Raw genomic sequence first — 14,177 nt, 5'->3', positions numbered from 1 at the left:
TATGATTTTTCAAGCACGGAGGTTTGTTTTTACATTTCTCACTATTTTTCATGAGGAAAGGGAAGGGACCATCTTATCCAAAAACAATTTAAGTGGTAGTTAGAGTCAGAGGCATAGGCAGCAATTTTAGCAATGACAGCCATCAGAGGAGTAGGATTACACCAGAATTTAATAAGGTTATCAAGCAATAGAAGAAGGTTTGCTTTTGAGATGCCCCTCACCACAGACATATTTGCAGGAGAAATAATAACAGTTTCTAAGGAAAAGGTCAATGATTTAAAGAAGATGATACATATGGAGGTGTGCAAGTTGCAAATGTACTCTGAGGACATGTGAAGGAAATTTTGTTTGCTAGTATGTTGATTAACTATTTGTAAAAGGAAATTAGCATTTTAAAGTCAAGGAAGTGTTGGCTATGCGAGCAACTGGCATTGTAGGTCATCCAGTTTATTGATGGATGTCTGAAGTTCCCCAGTAGAAAGGTGCTGAGATCAAAATGAATTTCTGCATAGGTGTTCAATAACTAGCCATAAATTGGTGATTAATCTTGTTTAGCATGATCTGGATATCTAGGCATTCACATTTTGTGTCTCAAGGAATCACTGTGAGGTGATGATATCTTAGATACTGATACTCCTCTGGAATTGTCAGTTGGTCTGAAGACATCCTATACTCTACACCCAGGAATACAGGGAGTGCTTTCATTGCTCTGAAAGTGTAATTTTGTAACTGTGTTCTGTATAAATGTTCAAGTTGCAGAGGTCCTTATGTTCTGGTATTTTTATCAAGACTCCTGATATAGAGTACAGCCAATTTAATGGTTTCCAAATTAGTTTACTAGATTAGAATGCCGAGCAGGTGGACTCTGATTAAAAAAAGGCATAACACAGGGCAGCAAAGGCTTTAACAAAAAGCTAAAGCCTTGATAAGAGAAGAACAGTCCATTCCTGGTAAAGCAGGAAAGCTTGTCATCCATCTCAGACCAAATTAACACATACTGATTCTCCTTAGAATCACACCAGCTACATAACCAATTATTAAGCTTAATTATCTTCCCTTTGAATCTAGAAATCATTCTAGGAGATGGGGAAAAAAAACATTTAAGGTAAGTGCATAGCAAGCACAATAATATCCTTCAGCATTTCCCTGTTGGCAATGAACCTCAGATCATTCACCCTCATGAGGACTAGTGTCTAGTCATAATTGTACTTGCCAGAATTGGTGAAATTAAAAGCTCTTCTTACCTCAGAGATCCTTTCCTCCAGAAAGAGGGTTAAATATCACTCTATTCATATTCAGCCTAGAAAAGATGGTATCCATATGCCTGACATTAGAACCACTGATTTCTAAAACATTACCATGGGTGAAAATAGTCTCAGTGGAATTTAGGTGCATGGAGTCTGCAGCCTACTGGCTCTAGGTGTGCATGGTGAAGGTGGGTGCATTGCGGTGTGAATTAATAATGGCTGATGTTTCTTAGCCTTTAGTTTGGGTAGGTAAGACAGTGCTCTCCTAGCAATCTCAGTGTAAGTGGTGTACTGGTCTGTGCTGTGTATGTGTGTGTTGACATATTCATGCATGCGTATGTGCATGTGCACTTGTGTGTGTGTTGTGCTTACCAAATGCATTCAGGCATAAGAAGAAAGCTTCCAGTCTAAAAAAATATTCTCCAGTTTCCATGCTGAATCATTGTGAAGTAGTGATAAAAATATTTTGATAAGCAAGAGGCAGTTGCTGCACTATATCAAAACACCCAGTGCTCTCAGGCTAGCTATAGAAGGGGCAAGAGCTGACTGAAATTCCATAATGGCCAGTGCAGATAAAGGGGTATGAGAAAACAAGATAAATTATTGACCAACTCTTAGTATAATATATAAAGGGATACTAGATTGGACTAGAAAAAAGTGATAATATGGGCTACAGCTAAAGGATACAAGAATATAAGATGTGACTACTGTAGTATTCACAAGTACAAAGAATATAAAATGTAAAATGGCAGCATTATCTACAAATAATAAAGTAATCAGTAAAAAGTGGCAAATTTATATCACATAGCTTTACTTAATAGGCTAATTTGGTCTCTAACTAGTGACAGCATAACCCAACTTATCCAGGTACAGTAACTATAGAGCAATAGCAAAACAAATGTCTAAATGAATGGTTCTCAATACAGTATAACTGTAAATCAAATTATTTTAATGCAGTAACAGTAGAGCTGTGAGCACATGTAGTAAAAGTATATCAAACAGGTAATCCATTAGTCTCTAGTACAGAAGTGTAGAGCAGTGCTTTAAGTGCCGTAACAGTACAGCAATCTTTTACAAGCAGAAATGCTTAACAAATGGCAGGTAGCTACAAACGTAAATTACTTTATTAATACAATGGTAAGTGCTTTTGTCCGGTAATTCCAGCCTTTATCAGTCATTCTAAAATGGTTATATAACCTCTTTTATATAGATACAATAAAAACATGGGTATCTTATAATGATTAATAGTGACAAAGTAAAAATAAAATAATGAAAATAATAATTAATTAATGACCTCCGTACACCACACAGTTAGATAATCAAACTATATCTCACTTAATATGATTATCAATACACTAGAAATAGACATAACATTATTTTTATTGTGAATACATAGTTGTAGTAATGTTATAATTGGGTGGTTATAGTTGTTGCTGTTGGGCTATGCTTTTTAAATGCTGGTTTTAAACATTGGTTTTAAGCACTGTTTCTTTAAATGTTGATTGGGGATATATTGTATCTATATAAAAGAGGTCATATGACCATTTTAGAATGTCTGATGAAGGCTGGAATTACCGGACTAAAGCACTTACCATTGTATTAATAAAGTAACTTACTTTTGTAGCTGCAAGCAGAAATGCAACAACACCAGTTTTCAAAAAGCGCAATCAATAACTGAGTAATGAGGTAATGTGGTTTCTATTTACATAGTATCAGTAACTGACAACACTGTTTTATCTTGTATATTGCCATTAGTAAACAACACTACAAAAGCAACAAGGCACAACAGTGCAATGTTATTCAACTTAATAAAGTCAACAGTAGCTGGCTCAACACACACCCTTTGCCACTCAGATGAACTATAGTCCTACCCCCCTCAGCTCTTCAAGTGAAGAGCAAAAAAAAAAAATACAGGTCCTGTCTCTGCACTTTATTCCTGCCCATCCTTCCTCACATTTTTTTTGTTAAAAAGAAATTAAAAAAAAAAAGAAAGAAATATTTTTTTTCTTTAAACTGTAGCAATCTGCTTGCTACAATGTAGCAAGTAGTTGTTACAGTGTATACCACATATGGAATGCTACAGTGCTCAGGTTTTATATATATATATATATATATATATATATATATATATATATATATATATATATATATATATATATTTCTTTTTTGCTTTTTTTTCAGTTAAACTATGGCAAACTGCTTGATATAAATGTTCAGCAGCTGCTATAGTTTATAGTCTGCATGGGGCACTATAACGCTCAGGTTTTCTTTAAAAAAATGCTTTAAACTATAGCAAACTGCTTGCTACAATCTAGCAAGTACTTGCTACAGTTCAGACCACACAGGGAGTGCTAAAGTGCTCAGGTTTGACCACAAATAATTTTTAAAAAGCCAGTGTGCAATGAAGAGTGATTGGGATCAGCCAACCACCCTCCCCCAACACTATGTGCTCAGGACAGTTGCTTGCCTTGCCCAGACCTACGTACACTACTCAGAACAACAGTGCTAATGCATTCAGATAAATTGCAGACAATAAGTTAAAAAATAGACAATGATTTTACTGCATGCAGTAAGGTAGCAGTAAAACCAATTGAAGTAATACAAACAAGATGAAATGGAGAAGGCAGTGAAATTTATATAATCTACAGCACCAGGTTCTTTTGATGGTTATCCATCAGGATTAAACCTGCATAGCATAGCACTGTTGTGTGTGTGTGTGTGTGTGTGTGTGTGTGTGTGTGTGTGTGTGTGTGTGTGTGTGTGTGTGTGTGTGTGTGTGTGTGTGTGTGTGTGTGTGTGTGTGTGTGTGTGTGTGTGTGTGTGTGTGTGCAGCTGCACACCAAAGTGAGCAAGGCTCTGGGTATTTAAAGTCTGTAAAGCTTTTACAGAGCACTACAGACCCACACCAAGGAAGCTGATAAAGTCCTTGTAGTGTATTGAATAAGTAGGAAGCCATATGGAGAAGGTCTTTCCAGTCTTTGCTTCTTTCGCTGTAGTCTTATGCTTTTTCAGAGTAGCTTGCACTGAAAAGCATTGAACTGAACACGCAACTGGCTATTTAAAGACTTTAAGGATTTGCCCCAAGAGAAGATGACCAATCAAAAGACAGACAGCTCTCCCCAAAGAAGCTTGCGAGTCATGAAATGGCATTCCAGTCCTTCAGTGGAACCCAAGCTTGTGTAGCTGTTACATTGAGGCATCTGCTCTTAACAGATTCTGGAACACTGCAGACAACATCCTAGGCAGATGACAAAGTTCTTGTAGTGTGTCATATCAGTAGAAATCCAAGTGGAGTCTTCTTTTCCCTTTTTTTATTCTGTTGTTTTTCAGGAAGTGCAGTAGTGAAGAGCCTCCTTATTGAATCTAAGACTGATACAATACTTGATGTTCTACTCCCTTTGAAGAGACCTGACTATGTGCAGACCCCAGTCAGGTCATCTGAAGCATCAATCTGCACGATAAATTCTTGGTTATAACCTGAACTAACTGTGTGTCCAGTTAAGGCCACCCTGAGATTTTAGTAAACCTCTCACAAGCTGGTGTCCATACAACCTTCTCTGACCTGTTTTTTTTTTTTAATAAGGTCTGTAAAAGGAGTGGTCATGGTACTATATTGTGGGACAAACTTTCTGTAATGTGTCACAGTTCTGAAGCATTTCTTTACCTGCTCTTAATTATGGCAGTATGCCCTGCCTAGATAGCTTCTATTTTTGGTTTTGGTTCAGGTTTGGAGTGAATTTTGCCAGCACCCACTCAATGACCAAGATATTTAACTTCTGTTATTCTTTCCTGACATTTCTTTGTCTTAATAGTCAATCAACCCATATTTAATACACTGAGCACCTCTCTGACATGTTACATATGTTTCTGTCAGTTCTGCTTTAGAAGCTTGAAAGTCAAAATGCTTGAATCTTAATAGGTCAAGACCAAATGCTTGAATCTCATAAGACATGAACTAGCAAAAAGAAATGTGACAGTGTTTTTTTTTTTTTTTTTTTTTTGCTGGGACCTAGGCTGTGCAGGATCACTGCACAGCAGGGATTGGGATATTGGTCATGTCCTCACAGTGGTGCAATCTTTGAGGTGGAATATATAACCAACAGCAGGTGTAGATGGTGCATCTCTCATGTGGAGAGGGGGGCAGGGGGTGCCCCCCCCCCGTGAAAGCAGGTGCAAGGTGTGTTTTTTTTTTTTAGTCTTATGAGATTCAAGCATATGAGCTCGATCTTGTAAGATTTGAGCATTTGGAGTTTTGAGTTTCTGAAGTAGAACTTATCTTGCCATGACATGACTAAAGATTACAATATCATTTCAGTAAATTTGACCTTGGAATCCATCTCCTGCTATGATGCAATCATCCAGCCAATGATAAAATGTTGAGGCATTTTCATCCCAAGGATTGACGAAAGCTGATTTGCTGCAGGAGTCAAGTGTTCTTGCCAGTAAACTTTAGACAGGTAAACAGTGGTCAGAAACTTAGTCCTAGTCATCTAAAGCTTCATCTCTCCTTGGCATGGTATACATTGTTGCTTGTGTATGACTATTTAGTTATCTGTAGTCTACATAAAACCTAGTGTTCCTGTCCACTTTTTGGAACCAACATGAGCGTGGTTGCACAGTGACTGCTGGATTCCTGGATTATCCCCAGTTTCATTATCTCCATTTGTCGTCCCTACATGCTTTGCCCAAGCACAATGTAAGGAACTTGTTTGATTAACTTTAAGGTTCCTGTATCCAAATAGTGGTCTAATAGTTGAGTATACCCTAAGTTAGTAATGAAGATATCCTCAGACTCATAGCACTGTTCAGATTTCCTGAACCTGTGGTGGGAATAGCTGATGTCACAGTACTACCCAGCCACTGAGGCTTCTGTTCAACCTTCACCAATAAGTTCCAGTTACGTAACATATTTCTCTTTTGATAAACTTTATGTCTTTCATGGCAGGGTTTCATCACAGTGCTTTAAGTTCTTTGGTAGTTATTAGGCATGCGGGCCAGGAGACAATTGTTAGGCCAGATTTCTTGGTTGCCCCAGAGAAATATCTGATTAAATGACTTGCTCAGAGCCACACAGTAAAGTAAATGCAGGATGAGGGAATGAAACACCAGACACAGATGTAGCTCATAGCAACAATCCCACAGAATCTATGGTTGCCCTTTGAAGTTGTCTCTCAATAAAATGTAAGGGCATCAAAGCAGCCTTAGCCATTTCTGCTGTCCTGCCAACCTTTTGACACAGCTTACATGTGTTGTAGTTCCCCAAGTCTTTTACAATGCATAGACAATATAATTTTTTACATAAGCCTCCATTTTGTTTACATTATTCTCAACTAGCCTAAAAAGTGAATATCAAGAAGTGCCTGATGGTAGGGCCTTGAGATTTTCAACTGCTCTATCACTTTTCCTCTAACCTTTTGTCAAAAGTCCATTCTATATAGAGTAACCCTCTGCCCATGAATATGGACTTCACCTCCCATTTTTTGAATGTGGAACCTCCTCAGGCCCTGTAAGGTGTGATCTGAGAGATACACCTGTATCAGCTCTCCCTTTGTGACCTTCCTCAGTTACCTCTGTACAAAAGTCTAGTATTTTTGGTAACTGTCTCCAATTTGTACATGTTGCTATGAATTATTTTTTACCCTGAAATAACTACTTCAAGTGGGATTCCAGTACCTTTTTACAAGTGTGGCACAAATTCACATGTGCTCCTTCTATGTCGCTTTCCCATGGAAGTAGCCACATCATCAGCCTCTGTTATGCATACACTGATTGGACTTTTCCAATGCTACCACCCTTATGCCATTGCCTCTCTGTTTGCTGAATTTAAGTGCTTGTATACAAGGTATTGTGTCATAAAAGTCATTATCTATTAGGACCATCAAACACTGCCATATTCTTGTCTACCTGCCTCATTCTCAGTCAAAGTGAACAACGTTCATTGATGCCTGAAAAAAGGTGTCCCTGCAATGAACCTAAATGCAGTGGACTCAGTAGCAGGTAATGTTCCACTAGAATAACTACAGCCTTAAAAAATACTTGCATCTGTTGCAGTATCCTTTGTTAGAACTTTTTAAAACTTTTTCTAAAGAGGTACAAGCCCTTGCAGTAATCTGGAGCAGCTACAGTGTCAAGACAATCTACCCCTACTTTGGTGCTACCTCTGTTGGCTCCCTCACATAGTTTTTCCCCACCTTTTCTTCTTGGTTACATTGGAACATCTAACCACAGTCCTTCTCATTTATTGGAACCAGTGCATTCTTCCTTACCCATGGAACCTGCTGAGAAAATTTCGATGCCCCCATGGGTTTATTTATACCCATGTGTAATGCTGTATAATTAATTCTTAAACCGCTCTGTCTTGCTTCCCAAGCAGAGATCTTCCTTTTCCCCATTTTCTCAGCAGTGTTACACTCCTGATCTGTTAACCAGATTCTCACATCCTCGGGTAAGCACTGAGTGCTTGATTCTTTATCCTAAAGGTCTATCAACATTGCCAGTATATGTACCCTGAGAGTCAGCTTTGTTTCACCTTGTTAAATTCACATTATTGGGTTAATATTGTGATTCTGTCTCTCCCTGGGACTCATTATTATTAATTTGGACTGTATGCGAGTGGTCATACTGAAAGGATTGTTTGGAGGTGCCTAATGTGTGTTATGCTGCTATCATAACTGTAATACCCAGCAGCAGCTAATGAATTCTCAGCTATTACTGTTTAAACTCTTTGCTCTGATGCATTGCTGGTCAGCATGGAAAGTATATGAACCTGTAGACTTAGCCTTTTTTCACCTTTATCCTTGTGCATCTAGCTATCCAGCTATACAGTGCCTCCATATCTCTGAGGAACAAAACAAAAATCCTATGGTCCTCTGGAATAGAAGAGAAAAACAATCATTTCTTTTTAAACTGGGTTGAGGCCTGTAAAGGCAAAGGTAGATCCAGTAGCCAAAGTGATGTTGGTCAGCTGCAGGGAGAAAAAAAAAAGATTTGTACCTGTTGTAAGAGAAATCTGTTAGCACTTGAAGAATCAATATTGAAAAGTTGAGATTTGAAATAATGATCCCCAAAATGCTAAAAGAAAAGACTGAAAGCACAGAAAAACAGCAAATAATGGACCCATTACATGTGCACACACATAGATACACACACACACACACACACACACACACACACACACACACACACACACACACACACACACAAACTTATATAAGCTAACTCCAGGATTGCCATACTACAGAGAAAACAGAATATTACAAAGAACAGCAACCTCAGACTTATAGTATGTAAGTTCACATTTTAGACATTCAGTCTCAGCATTCCTGGAATCACATCTACAAGTCATAGGAGCATAGGAGGTTACTAGGCTAATGGCCCTGGGCCCTTACAAGCCTAGCCAAGAGTTTATCCCCAAAAATAAACCACAGTCAGCACCTGTCACCCCTGTCAGTGAGGGACGCAGGTGGAACCCCTGGAATGAATTTGTGGTTTCCCATCCACTCATCAAGGTTGTGCTTGAAGATGGTCAGTGAGGTGCTCTGTTTGACATGTATGGAAAGTCTATTCCAGAGATGGAGCAGCCTATGGGAAACAAACCTGTCTCTCCAGCAGGTTTTGTTAATGTCACATATTAGGTTCAGGCCTTTTGAGCAGGTAGTGTGTAAAAAAGTCATGGCATTTCAAAAACTTAACCATACTGACTGTATTATTAATACTTTTATATTGCATTTGTCTGAGGTTTATTTTATTTTTCCATAGGTTTCCTTCAGGACTTTATTTATAAATTTCCTCACAATCTTGTTGTAAAACAAATTATAGGGAGCAGCATATTTCTTAATTTTCAAAACATATCAGTTACTTCTTGAGAACATGTAGTTATTTTATAACATACAGTGATTTTGTTGCTTACTGCAAGGAAGACAACTGTTTAACTTAAGAATGGTGTATATACTGTTTATTCTGAAACAATGTTAAAGAGCATAGAACTTCATCCTGCTCAGTCACTACCAAAGTGTTGTTTAAGAGTCCTTCAGTGGAGTAATTAAAATAAATTACCTAAGTCAGTATGCTTTAAATGATTTACTACAAAAAGACTTTCTTAAGATACGTAAAATGTGAAATGGCTTTCTTGTGCACTACTCACCCCAGAATATCTAAATATTGATTTATGCCTAAACTGTAATACAGTTTATAGATCATTATAGATCAGCGTTGGCCAATGTTGCCTCCATAGGTTCATCTAAAAGATGCATTGCAAACACCTTACATTCTGTTACCACAGGACACTCATTCCATGGTCGTTGGATGGACTGGGTGTAAGCTGGTTAGACACAAACTATCCAAAGTCAAACTACACAGACCATTAGTGTGATGATCTCAGGGTTCCTTGTGGGAACACAGCCTACCACCCCTCATCACAAGCATCACCCAGGTGGTGGTTATTGATGGCATTCATGTGGAACACTGCAGATGCTTCAGCAAGGTACACACTCATAGCCACACAGTTCTACCTCTTCTCTATTATCTTGGAGACATGACCTGCCACCTGCTTGGTCATGAGCATCATCCCAGTCATGAGTGGCTCTGCTCCTCAAGCTGAACACAGGGGATGCTTAATCAGGGTGCACAAGCATGGTCTGAATTTCTGTCCCTTCACTGCCATGGATCAGCATGAGTACCATTACCCCAAGCCATCAGAGTGCACACCACCTAAACATCTTGAGAGGCGAGCCAGTGACTCATCTCTTGCACTGACAGAGCAACTCCTTGTGTACCTTGTACAGTCATGCAGTCAGCTGGCAATGATCATCACACCACCAGATAAGGAACTCACTCATGATGTCAGCCATGAGAGTGACCGAGTTTTGGGCTGGATTCCCCTCAAGGTCAGTTTAGCAGCTGTGCTTCACCCTTCCTTTTCTTCCATAATTTTGTTCTTCTTCCCTTTCTGTCACTCTCTTTCACCTGCTTTTAAGTTAATACTCCTTATCATCACTTGCCTACCTTCTTTCAATCTGTGTCTCTCACATGCTGTGCCCTTTTATGTGACTGCCTTTCATTGTCTGAAGTTTATGCATGTTTGTCTGCCCTTGCTTCATTCTCTATATATTCCCTCCCCATCTATCTTTCTTTGAAAAAGAAAATGGCACCAAGTACACCATTCTTCCCTTCCTGCTGTCCTTTTGTATGTTCCTCCACTTGCACTTCCCTATTTTTGACTCTCTTATCTTCCCATTTCCATCCCAATTATATGGTAAGATGAGCTTGCATTCTGCCGTAATGCCCTTGTGTAAACTGCCTGCTGTCTGTGTAGATAGTATGGGATAACTCACTATATGTGTGAATGCACATAGATATAACACACCACCTGCATGTCTCTTTCCCCAGTTCACATGCTCATTCGACTCAGTTATGCACTTAGTGGCATTACTGCTGTTGTGTAGATTCATTATGGAGCACCTGCCCTGGCCTGACTGCACTATGCCAACACCAGGACTTATAAATACCTAATTGCCAGTGGGTCAAGTACTGCTAATTTCATTACAATATTTACAACTCAAAGGTTGCATAATGCTTTCTGTAAATACCCTCTAAAGGCCATTAAGAAATCAAAAAGCAACTTAATTACACAACTATTTTAAAACTAGTGGGATCACAGAGAATTACTGCCTCCAATGATGAAATAGGAAAACAACATGAATATTTCTGTAGAAGTATACTTTAATTTGTTAAACAACCCTATGATTAAATAAATTTTAACAAAAGTAGATCTGAGTCATGAATAGCACAATCAAAGATGAGTTAGAACATTCACAAGAAAGGGAAAATGCGTATTGATGGAAAGTAAAAGCTGAGACAAAAACAGAAAAAGGTAAAATTCCATAACTCAATAGAGAAGAAATCTATAAGAAAAACAAAAAGTTACATAGTGAGTCAGTGGGTCTCAGTTTTGAGACTAAATGATATAGCATAGAATTACTCCTAATTTTTTGTTCAGGGCTTTCACAGAGGGACTGCTTTAGCAAATAGATATGGTGTACTAGCATACTGGAGTTGAAGTCAAAAAGTCTGAATAAAATGTTTAACAACTTTTTTTACTCTGAGGTTGTATGACCAGAGTAAGTATATTTAGAGATCAGAGGTGTGAAGATGAACTCCACTGTTTGGGATGTAGGGAAGGAGTATCCTCCTTCCAGAAGTATTTCAACAACTTGCATTTTCTTTAGGTATTTATAGTGTGTATGGGTGTGTGTGTGTCAATTTAATAAATTTGCTGACATTTTGAGTAGTTTATGTTTAATGTATGAGTTGAGTCTTAGCAAAAGTAGACTGGATGACATATTATTGTCCCCACAAAAAAGAAACATGGGTCTTAGACAATTTTTTCTTAACTCAGAAAAACTGAAAGATGGAAAATACAGTAAAAGCAATGACATCAGCAAACCACATTCTCAATATCACTATCAAAATACAAGTCAAGCTTAGAGCTGTGAACAATTAAAACAAAAGATTTATTCCACTTAATAAGAAAATTCTATGCAGAAGTTTGGAGAATAGGTAGTCAATAATATTTCAATCACAGAATGCATTAGTTTTTGGGGTTTCTGATATTTGATGCTTTGTAATTTGATGTTTTGTGCTGGAACCACTCCAGTACGATTACCCAAACAAAGCACAGTACATGTGAAATGTAAAAAAGCAATATTACATAGAAGATTATGATTGGGTCAGTGATCATAATCTACTTATTATGTGTTTGAGACATGGATGCCAAGAAATTCACCTCAAGGACAAAGCTTGATCTAAGCATTGCTGTGAGTAGTACATGGAGCAGATCTAAGCATTATCTGTTCCATGTAGTACTAGTTACAAGAAAAAATGTTAAGTGTTTTATCGGCTTTCGAGACCATAAAGCAGTTAACAAGCACTGTCAAAAAGCTGATGTAACACAATCTAGTATGCTTACACTCACCTTGCCAGTACTGTTAACTGTCCAGATTCTCATAGGATGTCCAGATTTTTATCTCATTTGTTTGGTCTGTTCCTGATAAAATATGTGGCTTTTGGACAGATTACAAAATATTGGCATACATTTGAGTTGTAGACTTCATATTTTTCAGAAAATGCAGTTGAACACACACACACACACACACACACACACACACACACACACACACACACACACACACACACAAACACTGTTATTCTAGCTACTTTCAGCGTTTATAACAGTAAGTTAGGGGCACATTACCAGTGATGACAGCAGACAGAAACAAATCTGTTTTTTTTATTCTGCCTATTGTACCTCGCTTGTCAGTATTGGCAGATTTGATTGCACAGTGTGAGACCTGACCTTAACCAGTTAAGCAGGGGATACTTAACATTTTTTCATATTGGGTCGCATACTATAGTAGAGGTTAACTGATTTGGGTTTTTCTAGCTATTGGAACAATAGTCACTGCACTCCATACACTATATATGTTTTATAGGGAACACACTGCACTGCAGATGGTTATGACATCATCAGCACATAACTTAATTGATATCTTTTGAGTTTGCTACAACTCAAAATAAAAAAAGCACAGTTTTCCACTGAGCACAGCATTTTCATTGCAGGTGGCTTGATAGATTTATCTTTAGTGAATCACATCTCCGAAGAATCTTTTCACCTTATATTCTTATCATGATTATTATCATATTTTTTAGAATAACATTTTTATTACACCTGTATGTCTATTTTTAACTTCAGTTTTATAATACTACCCTTACTTATACTACCAGTGGCTAATAATCACTAAGAAATTCGCAAACCAAATGAGGAGACTAGTAGCATAGATGATTGCAGTATGCCATCTACATGCCTCTGTGACAAGAACAATGACCCTGTATAGGGGATTTCATGTGCGACTTTTTCAATATAATCATTTCATTCTATCTTTTTAAAAATGTTTATATTTTACTGTCAGAAACAAATAGTTAGAGTTTAATTGCCTACCACCATTTTAATGACTGTCTTCCTTTGTTTTTGCATTAACATGAAATTAGTAAAGATTTTTTTAAATGTTTATATTATTATTGTTATTTTACTTTACATCTTAGTTTACAAGTCTACATGACAGCAACAGAAAGGTAAAACATAGAGAAGGGTGGTAGTCATAGTCCTAGGACTCATATGTGGGTAAATGTATATGGCAACAACAGCCTCTTCACATTCATGCAGATTTGATCAGCACCACTTAGGTGCAGACTACGTCAATGGGAAAGGAGGTACAGAAATGCTCAAAAGCTTTTGGGCTGTCTTTTTTAAAATGGACTAAAAGTAGCTTGATTGTATGCAAATGGAACTGCATGAGTCTATTGTCACTGTTGCTTTCAGTTATTTTTATAATTAAAAGCTAAGCATAAGCTTGCACAAGCCCACATATATTAGTGGCAGTCATTTAGTGAAAGTGGTGCTCAGCAGAGCTATCTAAAAGTGATTTTGAAAACAATATAAGGTGTTGTCTATTGATATAAGGTTGTCCTTAAGAAGACACTCTGGTTCTTTATAAGACTGTAAAGGGGAAGATCGGACAGCTAGAAATGTCAAAGAGAAAACATGGGACATGCAAAAGACATTAAAAGGGCTATGATTAAGGAGATGGAAGTGGAGAGGTATTATGTTTTTGGTGGAGGATAGACCCTCCCTCTTTCAACTTTTTTTTATATAACATGGATGCTGGGAAATGAATGTCATGAGAAAGTTACAAGTTACAAGAACCTGGACCTGACCAATGTAATCTTTTTTTTGTTCCATACCCTCTTAACCATTCAATTGTCTTTCCCACCCAATATGCCCATTCACCTATTAGAGTGAAGAAACAAGGAAAAGTACTTACTATAGAACTCTGGCCTTTTGCCCTGCAGCTGAGAAATCCATCTGGCCAGCTG

This window comes from Protopterus annectens, chromosome 7.part0 (assembly GCF_019279795.1).
Source record: "Protopterus annectens isolate FY-2018-M chromosome 7.part0, PAN1.0, whole genome shotgun sequence".
Taxonomy (NCBI): Eukaryota; Metazoa; Chordata; order Ceratodontiformes; family Protopteridae; genus Protopterus; species Protopterus annectens.
The sequence above is the reverse complement of the archived record's forward strand: the minus strand, read 5'-3'. Positions refer to the sequence as shown.